This window comes from Tachypleus tridentatus, chromosome 2 (genome assembly GCF_004210375.1).
Source record: "Tachypleus tridentatus isolate NWPU-2018 chromosome 2, ASM421037v1, whole genome shotgun sequence".
Lineage (NCBI taxonomy): Eukaryota > Metazoa > Arthropoda > Merostomata > Xiphosura > Limulidae > Tachypleus > Tachypleus tridentatus.
In genome coordinates, this window is record NC_134826.1 from 71,869,697 (window position 1) to 71,888,081 (window position 18,385).

General features: G+C 33.1%; 1 long non-coding RNA gene across 1 annotated transcript; it reads right to left on the bottom strand.

Moving 5' to 3' along the window:
• Positions 1 to 838: 838 nt before the first annotated feature.
• Positions 839 to 4,419, bottom strand: LOC143244199 (uncharacterized). The gene is made up of 2 exons (XR_013024948.1): positions 3,637 to 4,419; positions 839 to 1,926 (listed from the first exon to the last, which is right to left on the bottom strand). It is a non-coding gene; the product is annotated as an uncharacterized LOC143244199 (long non-coding RNA).
• Between the last annotated feature and the right edge of the window lie 13,966 nt (positions 4,420 to 18,385).

The window sequence follows — 18,385 nt, forward strand, 5'->3', positions numbered from 1 at the left end:
CATGTTCTTATTGGCAAAACTGGCACTTAAATATAGCCAAGCATCTATTATAAAGCGTTCGGCGAAAATAATAAACAATTTTTTTAACTGACATTTTCGACGTCTGACGAACAGCTGAAGTAGCCCGTTTTTTACCATTCTACAGCACTGTATGAAGAACGCACTCCTTGAGCTTGCCAGTCGACATGTGAGGGCGGAAATGAGGAGGGGGCGTTGTTTGTAGGGGCGTACTCCGGCGGCGTAAGTTTCCTTCCCGAGAATTAATGAGGAACCCACGTGCACTAACGTCAGATTTCAAGCCTCCATCTGTTTTCACTTTTCGTTCCTTGTAACTGAAGTAACACATACGCACAAACACACAGTGAGCTATCCGTGTCTCATTCAACCACAAGCAACACGTTAATAACAACAGGGGGTTTACTCAACTCTTTTCTGGGTTTGGCTCACTAAGCATGGTTTCATTGGAAGCCTCTAATCACTAGTTATGATTTTGGAGCTTTATTCACTAATTATAGGCTTCTCGGATTTATTCACTGTTACAGTTTTCTGCGATTTTCTCGCTAACTATTGTTATCTGGGCTTTATTCTCTAGTTGTGATTTTCTCGGCTTTTCTCACTAATCAAAGTTTTCTGGGCTTTATTCTCTAGTTATGGTTTTCTAGGCTTTACTAACAAGACAAAGTTCTAAGTTGTTGCCTATACTAACATGATGAACTTGCAGTGAAATAGCTCTGAAAATAAACTTACTGTTTAACTGTTTCACCTAAATGCTATCTACTAGCTTACCACTAATTACTATCAATTAAACAAGCTAAAAACATTATCCAAGAAAGAAATAGTAACATGTATTAAAAACTGAAATACCACGCACACAATAACGAAAGAAAACTAGTCGAAAATCAAAGATGGAAGAAGTCTAAAACTAGTCAAAACTAGTGACAGACACCTAACAACAGTACAAAAGAATGATGACAGAAAACCCTAACACCAGTAAAAAGAACGATGATAGAACCCTAATACCAGTAAAAAATTATGACAGGAAACCCTATCACCTGTAAAAACAACAATGACGAAAGCCTAAAACTGGTCGAACAAAAACAATAACGTTGGTATCATAACGAAAATTACCAATAAAGTAGATAATATTTCCAAATATCATGAAACAACTTTCTCAATCATTATATGGAGTATGAATCGTGTACCAAGTAATATTTTTTGAATAAACGTAACAAGATACACTGTACTAAGTTTGGCATTTACCATCTTGAAACGCTAATTTTAACCGTAGTGGAAAATATACGTTAAAATCCTTAATTTCACAACTTTCGTTATTATCAACACACATAGATCAAGTGAATTAAGAAAATGTAGAAAATAAATACTAATGTGTTATTAAAACTCTAAAGTTAAAAACTGATTAACTAAATATCAAGGAATTACACGTACCATTATATGCGACACAGCAAAAGAGTTAGGCCTAAGAAACCACAACACAAAATCCGCGCTTAATTTAAGTAATCCAACAACAAACTCAGCTAGTGATTTTAACAATTGAGAAGCCGTTAAACCTATGCACGAGGAGCATGACAGCTTTTTTTTTTTTCAAATTTAAACAATCAATTATATTCAACAATGAGAAATTCGTAGGCCTAAAAATAAAGATGGTTTTAGCACTATAATAGTGACATGTAATGAATTTGTCTGTCCGTTATAACTTCGATTCCACGTCCTTTGTGTTGTTACCAACCCTACACATTCAACAGGACATCGTCCTTTAGACACACTCCGTAGACGTATGGCGTAGGAGACGAGACGACGACAACGCCCCGTTTAACGAGAGCTTTCCGTATACGTTCCAAAGAACAAATTCACCACTGACGTTATGGTAGAACAGTGGACGGCTGGTGTGTAACTTGGTCTCACGGTCTGAAAAAGTTAGGGAAATTTAAGAGAATGTGATCTCGAACGCATAAAATGACAGGTCAGAGAAAAAAAGAAAAGATATGAATAGACAGAAGGTGGTGGTAAGTAAATGAAAGAGTTCAACAGAAATCTGTAATATAAAGACAAACTGAAAACATTAAGCGTGACACAAACTACACGATAAGACAGTGAATAAAATAACGTTGTTAGTAAAGTCACATGTGTGACAACAATACAGAACACACAGTAGATGCTACGAGATAATAACAGGTGCGGTGTAAATATGAATTGATACATTAACACATGTGTATTTAAAGTGAAGGTTTTACACAATCATTAAAAACAATGACAAACTAAGAAATAGTAACTCCAACATATTGAAGGTGAGATCAACAATAGACAGGTCTGTTGATTTCTCTAGAGTAACAATAGACAGGTCTGTTGAATTCTCTAGAGTAACAATAGACAGGTCTGTTAAGTTATGTATAGTAACAATAGACAGGTCTGTTAAGTTTTGTATAGCAACAATAGACAGGTATGTTGAGTTCTGTATATTAACAATAGATAGGTCTGTTGAGTTCTGTATATCAACAATAGATAGGTCTGTTACGTTCTGTATAGTAACGACAAAACAAACACATCTGTTAAGTTCTTTATAGTAATGATAGACAGGTCTGTTAAATTCTGTATAGTAACAATAGACAAGTCTGTAAACTTCTGTATAGTAACAATTGACAAGTCTGTTAAGTTCTGTATAGTAACAATAAACAGGTCTATTAAGTTCTGTTCAGTAACAATAGACAAGTCTGTTGAATTCTGTAGAGTAACAATAGACAGGTCTGTTGAATTCTCAAGAGTAACAATAGACAGGTCTGTTAAGTTCTGTAGAGTAACAATAGACAGGTCTGTTAAGTTCTGTATAGTAACAATTGACAAGTCTGTTAAGTTCTGTATAGTAACAATAAACAGGTCTATTATGTTCTGTTCAGTAACAATAGACAGGTCTGTTGAATTCTGTAGAGTAACAATAGACAGGTCTGTTGAATTCTCAAGAGTAACAATAGACAGGTCTGTTGAGTTCTGTATAGTAACAATAGACAGGTCTGTTGAGTTCTGTATAGTAACAATAGACAGGTCTGTTAAGTTCTGTAGAGTAACAATAGACAGGTCTGTTAAGTTCCGTAAAGTAACAATAGACAGGTCTGTTAAGTTCTATAGAGTAACAATAGACAGGTCTGTTATATTCTGTATAGTAACAACTGACAGGCCTGTTAAGTTTTGTACAGTAACAATAGACAGGTCTGTTAAATTCTGTATAGTAACAATAGACAGGTCTGTTGAATTCTGTATAGTAACAATAGACAGGTCTGTTGAGTTCTGTATAGTAACAATAGACAGGTCTGTTGAGTTCTGTATAGTAACAATAGACAGGTCTGTTAAGTTCTGTAGAGTAACAATAGACAGGTCTGTTAAGTTCTGTATAGTAACAATTGACAGGTCTGTTGAGTTCTGTACAGTAACAATAGACAGGTATTTTCCGTTGTATCTTATCCTCTTGTCCTAAACATAATTATCATGATAAAATTAAAATTATATAACACCAGTTCTCTAACACTGAAAGCTATTACTTCTTGTTATCACAACTAAATGGTGGAGCCGAACGACTACACGATATATGTTGAAATGGGTTACAAATCATTTAAATATACATACCTCTGTTATTTATTATATCTGTTTAAGTCTAACATTACATACCCGAACCACTCCACAAACCAACTACGTTGCACAGAAGGAAGTTTTCTCTACCATGACTGCCGCGGTCTGCGTTTCTCAGCAGTGCCACCACGGATTCTTAAACTGTACCATGACCAACCAACGCCCCTTTCTTCTCAAGCCGTTTCCAGGCGGGGGTGTACTGTTACCTCAGCATCACGTGCCTGGCGAGAACCTCTCGACCATTATGTGCAAATCAGCCAGCGAAGAGAGGCTAAGCTTACAGAATGGATTGAGTTACAGAAGGTACTGGTAGGAGACATGGGGAACCGACTTCCACGGAGTTTAGCAACTTTACAGTAGGGACGTTCTACCAGGAGAAAGCTTTGAAATGTCGCCACGGTCATGTGAGAGTGGCTAACACGCACGTGATGATTTTTGCTTGCTCTTGGCAAAGAATTACAAAGAAGATTAGTGGATCACGTGACTCAGAGGAGATTTAGATGTGACGTAACAGCCTTCCGTCGTTTGACCAGCAAGGAATATTGAATTAAAGCACTTTGACATCTGAGAATTTCAATACGATACAGGACGGAAGGACAATAAGAGCCGTCCGACGAGCTGAATTCACCCAGGACCCGAAAATCTCCATACTCATAAATATGCAACACTCAGAATGACTCAAAAGGAGGCCCACCCACGTTCAACGTTCCTATGGGACAGGCATTGAAGACAATGATTTCAGAGATTCAAATTTCTGACTTGGTGATGTTTCAAAAACCGAATGAAATATCATATTTGAAAGAACAACTGCAAATCATCGAAGCTCGAAATTGGAGTATATATATTTATGGGAGAGGTTTTCGTATGTGATACAGTTTCCAAATGTATTAATGTAGTTTACATACGCTCCCTAGTGGCTCAACTTATAACGAAATTGAAGATTTTCCTTAAGAGGTTTTTCAATATATGATATCGACAAAAGGTCTTAAGTTTCCAAATGTAGCTCACATACGCCCCCTATTGGCTCAACTTATAACGAAATTGGAGATTTCTTATAAGAGGTATGTCAGGTGTGTTGTCGACGGAAGGTTTTCAGTTTAGAACTGTGTTAATGTAACTCACAAATGCTCCCTAGAGGCTCAGCTTACAACGCCAACAACTGAGTCTCGATACCCGTGGTGAGCACAGCACAATTAGCCTATTGCATAGCTCTGTGCTTAATTACAAACAAACTCGCCCACGCGTAAAATAACGCTAAAACAGTTTCGAAGTTCAATTACTTCCTATGGCGAGCCGAACTGTAGATATATTTTGAGAGTCCATGGTTCGCGTCCCGTTGCTGAAAGAAAAAACACATTGAGACTATGAGTGCGTTATTGGAATTCTATCATTCGGTCAGATAAGTGCGTTCCATGAGTTGAGAGTGGGTACTGCTCAGTAGCAGCGGCCATCGTTTGTGTTTATAATTAAGTACAAAGCCACACAATGAAATATCTGTGTTCTGTCCATCACGAGTATAAAAACTCGATTTTTAGCGTTGTAAGTGAAAAAATACCGCTGTGCCACTGGCGGAGCAGCTGCCTTTCCTTACAATTTAGCACGGTTGTGCGCAGATAAACTTTGTGAAGCTTTGCGCGAAAATATCCTTAAACAAACCATATGTAGATGGTAAAAGAAGATTGTTTTGTTTTATAATTTCGCACAAAACTACCAGAGAGCTATCTGCGCTAACCGTTCCAAATTTAGTAGGTAGCCAGGTGATTAAGGCACTCGACTCCTAATCCGAGGGTCCCAGCTTCGAATCCCCGTCGCACTAAACATGCTCGTCCTTTCAGCCGTGGGGCATTATAATGTGACGGTCAATCCCACTATTCGTTGGTAAAAGAGTTGGTGGTGGGTGGTGATAACTAGCTGCCTTCCCCCTAGTTTTACACTGTTAAATTAGGGACGACTAGCGCATATAGCTCTCGTGTAGCTTTGCGCGAAATTCAAAACAAACCAAATCATCAAAGGCCCGGCATGGCCAAGCGCGTTAAGACGTGCGACTCGTAATCTGAGGGTCGCGGGTTCGCATCCCCGTCGCACCAAATATGCTCGCCCTCCCAGCCGTGGGAGCGTTAAAAAGTGACGGTCAATCCCACTATTCGTTGGTAAAAGAGTAGCCCAAGAGTTGGCGGTGGGTGGTGATGACTAGCTGCCTTCCCTCTAGTCTTACACTGCTAAATTAGGGACGGCTAGCAAAGATAGCCCTCGAGTAGCTTTGTGCGAAATTCCAAAACAAACAAACAAACCAAATTATCAAATAACATTTGTTGAACATGTATCAAACAAAACGGAAATTCAGATAGATAAAAATATCGTCATTTTAGTAGCTAGGATTAAAAAAAAGTTTTATCAAAACTGTGATAGAGTTGTGTATATATATCACTATCAACAGGTTCACATGAAAGCTATGTTTGCGCTAGTATGAAATTAGTTGGAGTGTAGAAATAATCGTTATAAAAGAAATTTCTTGTAAATAAAGCTATAAAATGACCTTGAAAACTTTGAGATCCAATGAAGCTTCTAGCAGTTCAATGATGTCTTCAAGTCATTAGGGTTCAGGTAAGGTTATAACTTTGAAATAACAGTTCGAGAATTCCTTCAGTTTTCCAGGGGATCAGTTAAGCCTACAATTTTGTAATTGAGGTTCTGGAACTAGTAAACCCTTACATCTAATGATGCGTCTGACGATTTGTGAATTCTTTCAGTTCTATAAGTATCAGTTAAGCCTACAACTTTGTAAATGAGATTATGAAAGTTACCCAGTGATACGTATTACAATTTGAGGATTCCTTTAGTTTGCCAGGGAATCAGTTAAGCCTACCAGCATATCTATCTTAAAAAGCTCTAACAGCATACTGTGTGTAACTTCACACTGACTTGTGATCATGACAGAATTAACGTGATCCATGTATTCTTCACGTCAAAACAAAAATAAAACGTGTATCAGATGGAGATGAAGTTACCTGAAAGATACCATAATTTGCAGCCGCCATTTTGATATCAGAAACCGGCTCGTTGTCACCTTAAATTGTCGCAAACCACTGGAAGGTAAGAGCAAGAAAATCCATTACGATTTCCACACTAATATACATGTGTGTGACTGTTTGTTTGCGTGTTCTTGTAAAATCCTAAGGAGCAATCAGATCCCCAGAACAGTTGTTATGAAACACTGCGCAAGACCATGCTAAGACCATTTTCTACCTATGTATGTATAGTAAAAACAATGTTACTTCATCTTCACTGTGTAATAAATTGTCCCACTTCGCTAGTTGTGTGTCTAGCTTTAGTGCTTATATTGTATTAGATTCAAAATCTTCCTAGGGTGTTACCCCCAGTGGCACAGAAGTATATCTAAGGACTTACAATGATAGAGACTGGGTTTCGATACCCGTGGTAAACAGAGCACAGATAGCCCAATGTGTAGCTTTGTGCTTAATTACAAACAAACAGTCTTAGAGGGTTAAGACAAATTTCCATTCAATATAACTTTTTTTTTAATCTTCTTCGGATAAATGGGCCGGCATGGCAAGGTGGTCAGGGCTCTCGACTCTAATCTGAGGGTGGCGGGTTCGAATCCCGTTACATCAAACCGCTGAATCGACTATTACCAAACCTGAAGTGTACCATTAAGGTCAAGGCCCTCTCGGATAATAGCACGTGAAGTCAGCGTTCTAATGTGACCTTCCTCTCTATACCACGCCGCACCCCACTCACCCCGACAAATGCATCCCGTGTCTCTCCTTGTGTTAGTGAGTATATGTAAGAGCTTTTTCAAACCTCTTCGCTAAATGCATAGCATAGAAAGAATTTGCAGTTATTTTGTAACATGACGATCTCGACCTTTGGCCAGTGACACTGGGTGTTTTTAAACGAAAACAAGTTACTTGAAAGGGTCAGAGTCTTTGTGATCGCACGAGAATGTTTTGTTTGACGGGTTTGGCGTTTTATACCTGATAGTACATATTATTTGTTTGTTTAATTTTAATTTCGCGCAAAGCTACACGACGGCTATCTACGCTAGCTGTCCATAATTTAGCAGTATAAGACTAGAGGAAGGCAATTAGTCATCGACGTCCACCGCCAAATCTTTTAGCAACGAATAGTGGGATTGACTGTAACACTATAACGGCCCCACGGCTGAAAGGGCAAGCATGTTTGGTGTGAGTACGTATCAACCCACAACTTGTTAATTTTTTAAGATTACGAAAGCCGAAGAACTGTTGGAAACCAACAGGCCTAAAAACTGTCATAAAAATAAAGTTAACCGTATATGTTTTTTTTTTCCTTCCCCATTACCTTTAATTTGTCCATTGCAGTCCAACATCAAAGATGTAAAAATATAATCTTAGATGTATCTTTTTGCCTTCCACAACCTACTGGCTAAGAAGTTTTTCGTTCAATATCAAAACCCATCAGCTGGGAGCAATTGGATGAAATTATTCGTTTCCTAGGTAAAATACACTCCCAGCAATAATTTGAGGGATTATTTGCAATAATGATGTAATTTTTGTTTAGAATTGTCTATTAACGTCATCTTTTGTTGGTAGTCCTGTAACCAAGGGCGTCATTATAAGAAACAAAATACGAACGACAGTGAAACTTCTAAAACAATAACTCATAAGCAATTTGGTGCATAAATAGTTTTGTTTTTTTTAAATGCGCCTAAGAAGACGTGTATGATTCCTCATTGGTAATTCCAGGTTTAAACCGCCAGGTTCAAAAGGAACAAGAAAACGAGAATGTTGAATGTTTTGACCTCGTGTTAAAAGCAAACACTCAAAGTTTCATCTGCGGTGGCTCACGAGTGATACACAGGAATGAATCTTAGAACTGTGTTTAAAATACGTACAACTTATTTCGCTACAAAACACGTGGTACAGCTGTCTTTACTGGAACGACTGCTGTGTACACTGACCTGTCCATCCGTCCCAGTCACCACAAAAGAACCACGTTGTTTATTAAGAAAGTCCATATGGTGTGAATCTAAAACCAAGAAACACTCTTTTCTCTCCAGTGGGCAAGACGAACCTAGAACAAATGGTGGTTTGTTTCTCACTTCTCTTTACTGGCAGTAACTGAACTGGAACACAGATGACCGATAAAAGAGTAAAAAAAAAGATCAAACTAGTAGAAGTTCTGACAGCGAACTATAAAGATCATAACGTAGAAATATACCGACACCTGGGATTAATAGAGTGCATTTCAATATTCCATTTCATTCGATAAAGACTGGTTACTATGGTTGTATTTATTACATATATTTCCATAGACGGTCTTACTGCCCGAGTCTCGACACATAAAGGGCCCCCAATGTTGTATCTTTTAATCTTCTTCTGAGTTTTCTTATTATTATCGGATCCCTTTACTGAAATCTACCCGAGCTTGCAGAATAACAAGTACAGCAGACCCTCCACATCTCCTATATCTTTCACTTACACTCATCTTCATTCATACTTGCAACATATTCTCAACGTAATTCTAGCATATATTTCTCTTGTCATTTGGTAATGTTCCTTACACCCGTTTCTCTTATCATTTCGTCATGTTTCTTACATCTATTTCTCTTATCATTTATTCGTATTCCTTACATCTCTATATCTTATCATTTAGTCATGTTCCTTACCCTATTTGTCTTATCATTTAGTCATGTTCCTTACATAAGCTTATTTTATCATTTAGTTATGTTCCTAACACCTATTTCTCTTATCATTTAGTCATCTTCCTTACATCTATTTCTCTTATAATTTATTCGTATTCCTTACATCTGTATATCTTATCAATTAGTCATGTTCCTTAACCTATTTCTCTTATCATTTAGTCCTATTCCTTACATATGTTTCTCCTATCATTTCATAATGTTCCTTACAACAATTTCTCTTATCTTTTAGTCATGTTATTTACACATATTTCTCTTATCATTTAATCATGTTTCTTGCATATGTTTATCTTATCGTTTTATTATCTTCATTGTATATATTTTTTCATCGTTAGTCATGTTCCTTACATCTGGTTCTCTTATCATTTGGTCATAATCCTTATCTGTTTGTCTTATCATTTAGTAATGTTCCTTACATCTATTTTTCTTATTATTTAATCATATTCTTTACACCTATTTCTCTTATAATTTACTCATGTTCCTTACATCTATTTCTCTTGTCTTTCAGTCATGTTCCTTAAACATATTTCTCTTATCATTTACTCATGTTCCTTACACCTATTTCTCATATCAATTGGTCATAATCCTTACATGTTTCTCTTAGTATTTAGTCATGTTCCTTACATGTGTTTCTCTTATCATTTAGTCATGTTCCTTACATATGTTTCTCTTATCATTTAGTCATGTTCCTTACATATGTTTCTTTTATCATTTAGTCATGTTACATATGTTTCTCTTATCATTTAATCGTATTCCTTACATCTATTTATCTTATCACTAGGTCATGTTCCTTACATCTATTTCTCTTATAATTTAGTCCTACCCTTACATATGTTTCTCTTATCATTTCATAATGTTCCTTACATGTATTTCTCTAATCACATAATCGTATTCCTTACATCTGTTTATGTTATCACTTAGTCATGTTCCTTACCTCTATTTCTTTTATAATTTAGTCATCTTCCTTACATCTATCTCTTATCATTTAATCATGCGCCCCCCAGTGGCACAGTGGTATGTCTGCGTACTTACACACTAAAAACCGGGTTTCGATACCCGTGGTGGGCAGAGCACAGATAGCCCATTGAGTAGCTTTGTGCTTAATTTTAAACAAACAAACAAACAAATTTAATCATGTTCTTTACATCTATTTCTCTTATCATTTGGTCATGTTACTTACACATATTTCTCTTATGATTTAGCCACGTTCCTTACATATCTTTACTTTATCATTTAGTCATGTTCCTTACGTCTATTTCTCTTATCGTTTAGCCATGTTCTTTACATATCTTTCTCTTATCGTGTAGTCACGTTCCTTACGTATTCTTCTATTATCATTTAATCATGTTCTTTAAATTTATATCTATTATCATTTAGTCATGTTCCTTAACATATTTCGCTTATCATTTTGTCCTATTCCTTACATGTTTCTCTTATCATTTCATAATGTTCCTTACAACAATTTCTCTTATCTTCTAATCATGTTATTTACACATATTTCTCTTATCATTTAATCATGTTTCTTGCATAAGTTTATCTTATCGTTTTATTATCTTCCTTGTATATATTTTTTCATCGATAGTCATGTTCCTTACATCTATTTTTCTTATTATTCAGTCATATTCTTTACACCTATTTCTCTTATAATTTACTCATGTTCCTTACATCTATTTCTCTTGTATTTTAGTCATGTTCCTTACACATATTTCCCTTATCATTTAGTCATGTTCCTAACAACTATTTCTTTTATCATTTAGTCATGGTCCTTACATTTATTTCTCTTATCATTTAATCGTATTCCTTACATCTGTTTATCTTATAACTTAGTTATGTTCCTTATATCTATTTCTCTTATAATTTAGTCATCTTTCTTACATCTATTCCTCTTATCATTTTGCCATGTTCTTTACATATCTTTCTCTTATCATTTAGTCATGTTCCTTAAATTTATTTCTCTTATCATTTAGTCATGCTCTTTACAAATATTTCTGTTATCATTTAGTAATGTTACATACATATGTTTCTCTTATCATTTAGTCATGTTCCTTACATCTGTTTCTCTCATCATTTAGTTATGTTCCTTACATCTATTTCTCTTATAATTTGGTCATGTTACTTGCACATATTTTTCTTATCATTTAGCCACGTTCCTTACATATCTTTCTTTTATCATTTAGTCATATTCCTTAAATTTATTTCTATTATCATTTAGTCATGTTCCTTACATTTATTTCTCTTATAATTTAATCATCTTCCTTACATCTCTTTCTCTTATCCTTTAGTCATGTTCTTTAAATTTATTTCTATTGTCACTTAGTCATGTTCCTTAACCTATTTCTCTCATCATTTAGTCCCAACCCTTACATATGTTTCTTTTATCATTTCATAATGTTCCTTACATCTATTACTCTTATAATTTAGTCATGTTCCTTACATTTATTTCACTTATCATTCAGTCATGTTCATTACACATGTTTCTCTTATTATTTAGTCATGTTCCTTACAACAATTTCTCTTATCTTTTAGTCATGTTATTTACACATATTTATCTTATCATTTACACACGTTCCTTACACCGTTTTTCTTATCATTTAATCATGTTCCTTACATATACTTCTCTTATCATTTACTCATGTTCCTTACACCTATTTCTCATATCAATTGGTCATAATCCATACATGTTTCTATTATCGTTTAGTCATGTTCCTTACGTATGTTTCTCTTATCATTTAGTCATGTTACATATGTTTCTCTTATCATTTAATCGTATTCCTTACATCTGTTTATCTTATCACTAGGTCATGTTCCTTACATATGTTTCTCTTATCATTTAGTCATGTTACATATGTTTCTCTTATCATTTATTCGTATTCCTTACATCTATTTATCTTATCACTAGGTCATGTTCCTTACATCTATTTCTATTATAATTTAGTCCTACCCCTTACATATGTTTCTTTTATCATTTCATAATGTTCCTTACATGTATTTCTCTTATCACATAATCGTATTCCTTACATCTGTTTATCTTGTCACTTAGTCATGTTCCTTACATCTATTTCTCTTATCATTTAATCGTATTCCTTACATCTGTTTCTCTTATCATTCAGACATTTTCTTTACATCTATTTCTCTTATCATTTGGTCATGTTACTTACACATATTTCTTTTATCATTTAGCCACGTTCCTTACATATCCTTCTTTTATCATGTAGTCATGTTTCTTACGTCTATTTCTCTTATCATTTACCCATGTTCTTTACATATCTTTCTCTTATCATTTAGTCCTACCCATTACATATGTTTCTCTTATCATTTCATAATGTTCCTTACATCTATTTCTCTTATCGTTTAGTCATGTTTATTACGTGTATTTCTCTTATCATTTAATCATGTTTCTTAAACTATTTCTCTTATCATTTACTCGTATAACTTACATTTGTTTATCTTATCATTTCGTCATGTTCCTTACATGTATTTCACTTAACATTCATTCATGTTCATTACACATATTTCTCTTATTATTTAGTCATATTCCTTACATCTGTTCTCTTGCCACTTAGCCATATTCCTTACAACAATTTCTCTTATCATTTACTCACGTTCCTTACACCGTTTTTCTGATCATTTAACCATGTTTCTTGCATATATTTCTCTTATCGTTTAATTATCTTCATTATATCTATTTCTCTCATTGTTCAATCATGTTCCTTACATCTGTTTCTCTTATCATTCAGACATTTTCTTTACATCTTTTTCTCTTATCATTTAATTATTTTCTTCACCTATACATCTCTTATCATTTAGTCATATTCCTTAGATATACTTCTCTTGTCATTGAGTCATGTTTGTTACATCTATTTCTTTATGATTTAGTCATATTCCATACATGTTTCTCTTATCATTTAGTCATGTTCCATATATATGTTTCTCTTATCATTTCGTAATGTTCCTTAACTTATTTCCCTTACCTTTTAGTCATGTTCCTTACATATCTTTCTCTTATCATTTACATACATTCCTTACATCCATTTCTTTTGTCATTTTGTCAAGTTCCTTACATCAATTTCTCTTATTATTTAGTCATATTCTTCACATTAATTTCTCTCATCATTTAGTCATGTTTTTTACATCTATTTCTGTTATCATTTAGTCATGTTACTTACATATTTTCTCTTATCGTTTAGTCATGTTCCTTACCCCTATTTCTCTTATCATTTGGTCATAATCCTCACATCTATTTCTCTTATCACTTAGTCATATTCCTTACATCTATTTCTCTTACCATTTAGTCATGCTCTTTACAAATATTTCTGTTATCATTTAGTAATGTTACATACATATGTTTCTCTTATCATTTAGTCATGTTCCTTACATCTGTTTCTCTCATCATTTAGTTATGTTCCTTACATCTATTTCTCTTATAATTTGGTCATGTTACTTCCACATATTTTTCTTATCATTTAGCCACGTTCCTTACATATCTTTCTTTTATCATTTAGTCATATTCCTTAAATTTATTTCTATTATCATTTAGTCATGTTCCTTACATTTATTTCTCTTATAATTTAATCATCTTCCTTACATCTCTTTCTCTTATCATTTAGTCATGTTCTTTAAATCTTTTTCTCTTAATATTTAGCCATATTCTTTACATATCTTTTTCTTATCGGTTAGTCACGTTCCTTACGTATACTTCTATTATCCTTTAGTCATGTTCTTTAAATTTATTTCTATTGTCACTTAGTCATGTTCCTTAACCTATTTCTCTCATCATTTAGTCCCACCCCTTACATATGTTTCTTTTATCATTTCATAATGTTCCTTACATCTATTACTCTTATAATTTAGTCATGTTCCTTACATTTATTTCACTTATCATTCAGTCATGTTCATTACACATGTTTCTCTTATTATTTAGTCATGTTCCTTACAACAATTTCTCTTATCTTTTAGTCATGTTATTTACACATATTTATCTTATCATTTACACACGTTCCTTACACCGTTTTTCTTATCATTTAGACATGTTTCTTGCATATATTTCTCTTATCGTTTAATTATCTTCCTTATATCTATTTCTCTCATTGTTCAGTCATGTTCCTTACATCTGTTTCTCTTATCATTCAGACATTTTCTTTACATCTATTTCTCTTATCATTTGGTCATGTTACTTACACATATTTCTTTTATCATTTAGCCACGTTCCTTACATATCCTTCTTTTATCATGTAATCATGTTCCTTACGTCTATTTCTCTTATCATTTAGCCATGTTCTTTACATATCTTTCTCTTATCGTTTAGTCACTTTCCTTACGTATACTTCTCTTATCATTTAGTCACGTTATTTAAATTTATTTCTCTTATCATTTAGTCCTACCTCTTACATATGTTTCTCTTATCATTTCATAATGTTCCTTACATCTATTTCTCTTATCGTTTAGTCATGTTTATTACGTGTATTTCTCTTATCATTTAATCATGTTTCTTAAACTATTTCTCTTATCATTTACTCGTATAACTTACATTTGTTTATCTTATCATTTCGTCATGTTCCTTACATGTATTTCTCTTATCATTCAGTCATGTTCAGTACACATATTTCTCTTATTATTTAGTCATGTTCCTTACATCTGTTCTTTTGCCACTTAGCCATATTCCTTACAACAATTTCTCTTATCTTTTACTCATGTTATTTACAGATATTTCTCTTATCATTTACACACGTTCCTTACACCGTTTTTCTTATCATTTAGTCATGTTTCTTGCATATATTTCTCTTATCGTTTAATTATCTTCCTTATATCTATTTCTCTCATTGTTCAGTCATGTTCCTTACATCTGTTTCTCTTATCATTCAGACATTTTCTTTACATCTATTTCTCTTATCATTTGGTCATGTTACTTTCACATATTTCTTTTATCATTTAGCCACGTTCCTTACATATCCTTCTTTTATCATGTAGTCATGTTCCTTACGTCTATTTCTCTTATCATTTAGCCATGTTCTTTACATATCTTTCTCTTATCATTTAGTCATGTTCCTTAAATTTATTTCTATTATCATTTAGTCATGTTCCTTACACCTATTTCTCATATCAATTGGTCATAATCCATACATGTTTCTCTTATCATTTAGTCATGTTCCTTACACCTATTTCTCTTATCATTTGGTCATAATCCTTACGTGTTTGTCTTATCATTTAGTAATGTTCCTTACATATGTTTCTCTTATCATTTAGTCATGTTCCTTACATATGTTTCTCTTATTATTTAATCATGTTACATATGTTTCTCTTATTATTTAATCATGTTACATATGTTTCTCTTATCATTTAATCGTATTCCTTACATCTATTTATCTTATCACTAGGTCATGTTCCTTACATCTATTTCTATTATATTTTAGTCCTACCCCTTACATATCTTTTTCTTCTCATTTCATAATGTTCCTTACATGTATTTCTCTTATCGCATAATCGTATTCCTTACATCTGTTTATTTTATCACTTAGTCATGTTCCTTACATCTATTTCTATTATCATTTAATAGTATTCCTTACATCTGTCTATCTGATCACTTAGTCATGTTCCTTACATCTATTACTCTTATAATTTAGTCATTTTCCTTACATCTATTTCTCTTATAATTTGGTCATGTTACTTACACATATTTCTCGTATCATTTAGCCACGTTCCTTACAATCTTTTTTTTCTCATTTAGTCGTGTTCCTTAAATTTATTTCTATTATCATTTAGTCATGTTCCTTACGTCTATTTCTCTTATCATTTAGCCATGTTCTTTACATATCTTTCTCTTATCATTTAGTCATGTTCCTTAAATTTTTATTATCATTTAGTCATGTTCCTTACATTTATTTCTCTTATAATTTAGTCATCTTCCTTACATCTATTTCTTTAATCATTTTGTCATGTTTCTTAAACTATTTCTCTTGTCATTTAGTCATATTAATTAAACTATTTCTCTTGTCAGTTAGTCATGTTTCTTAAACTATTTCTCTTATCATTTACTCGTATAACTTACATCTGTTTATCTTATGATTTAGTCATGTTCCTTACATGTATTTCACTTATCATTCAGTCATGTTCATTACACATGTTTCTCTTATCATTTGGTCATGTTACTTACACATATTTCTTTTATCATGTAGTCATGTTCCTTACGTCTATTTCTCTTATCATTTAGCCATGTTCTTTACATATCTTTCTCTTATCGTTTAGTCACTTTCCTTACGTATACTTCTCTTATCATTTAGTCACGTTCTTTAAATACATTTCTCTTATCATTTAGTCCTACCCCTTACATATGTTTCTCTTATCATTTCATAATGTTCCTTACATCTATTTCTCTTATCGTTTAGTCATGTTTCTTAAACTATTTCTCTTATCATTGACTCGTATAACTTACATTTGTTTATCTTATCATTCAGTCATGTTCATTACACATATTTCTCTTATTATTTAGTCATGTTCCTTACATTTGTTCTCTTGCCACTTAGCCATATTCCTTACAACAATTTCTCTTATCTTTTACTCATGTTATTTACAGATATTTCTCTTATCATTTGGTCATGTTACTTACACATATTTCTTTTATCATTTAGCTACGTTCCTTACATATCCTTCTTTTATCATGGATTGATGTTCCTTACGTCTATTTCTCTTATCATTTAGCCATGTTCTTTACATATCTTTCTCTTATCGTTTAGTCACTTTCCTTACGTATACTTCTCTTATCATTTAGTCACGTTCTTTAAATTTATTTCTCTTATCATTTAGTCCTACCCCTTACATATGTTTCTCTTATCATTTCATAATGTTCCTTAACTTATTTCCCTTACCATTTTGTCGTATTCCTTACATCTCTTTATCTTATTATTTAGTCATATTCCTTACATTTATTTCTCTTATCATTTTCTCATGTTCCTTACATCTATTTCTCTTACCTTTTAGTCATGTTCCTTACATATCTTTCTCTTATCATTTACATACATTCCTTACATCCATTTCTTTTGTCATTTTGTCAAGTTCCTTACATCAATTTCTCTTATTATTTAGTCATATTCTTCACATTAATTTCTCTCATCATTTAGTCATGTTCTTTACATCTATTTCTGTTATCATTTAGTCATGTTACTTACATATGTTTCTCTTATCGTTTAGTCATGTTCCTTACCCCTATTTCTCTTATCATTTGGTCATAATCCTCACATCAATTTCTCTTATCACTTAGTCATATTCCTTACATCTATTTCTCTTACCATTTAGTCATGCTCTTTACAAATATTTCTGTTATCATTTAGTAATGTTACATACACATGTTTCTCTTATCACTTAGTCATATTCCTTACATCTATTTCTCTTACCATTTAGTCATGCTCTTTACAAATATTTCTGTTATCATTTAGTAATGTTACATACACATGTTTCTCTTATCATTTAGTCATGTTCCTTACATCTGTTTCTCTTATCACTTAGTCATATTCCTTATATCTATTTCTCTTACCATTTAGTCATGCTCTTTACAAATATTTCTGTTATCATTTAGCCACGTTCCTTACATATCTTTCTTTTATCAATTAGTCATATTCCTTAAATTTATTTCTATTATCATTTAGTCATGTTCCTTACATTTATTTCTCTTATAATTTAATCATCTTCCTTACATCTCTTTCTCTTATCATTTAGCCATATTCTTTACATATCTTTTTCTTATCGGCTAGTCACGTTCCTTACGTATACTTCTATTATCCTTCTTTCATGTTCTTTAAATTTATTTCTATTGTCACTTAGTCATGTTCCTTAACCTATTTCTCTCATCATTTAGTCCTACCCCTTACATATGGTTCTTTTATCATTTCATAATGTTCCTTACATCTATTTCTCTTATAATTTAGTCATGTTCCTTACATTTATTTCACTTATCATTCAGTCATGTTCATTACACATGTTTCTCTTATCATTCAGTCATGTTCTTTACATATCTTTCTCTTATCATTTAGTCACGTTCTTTAAATTTATTTC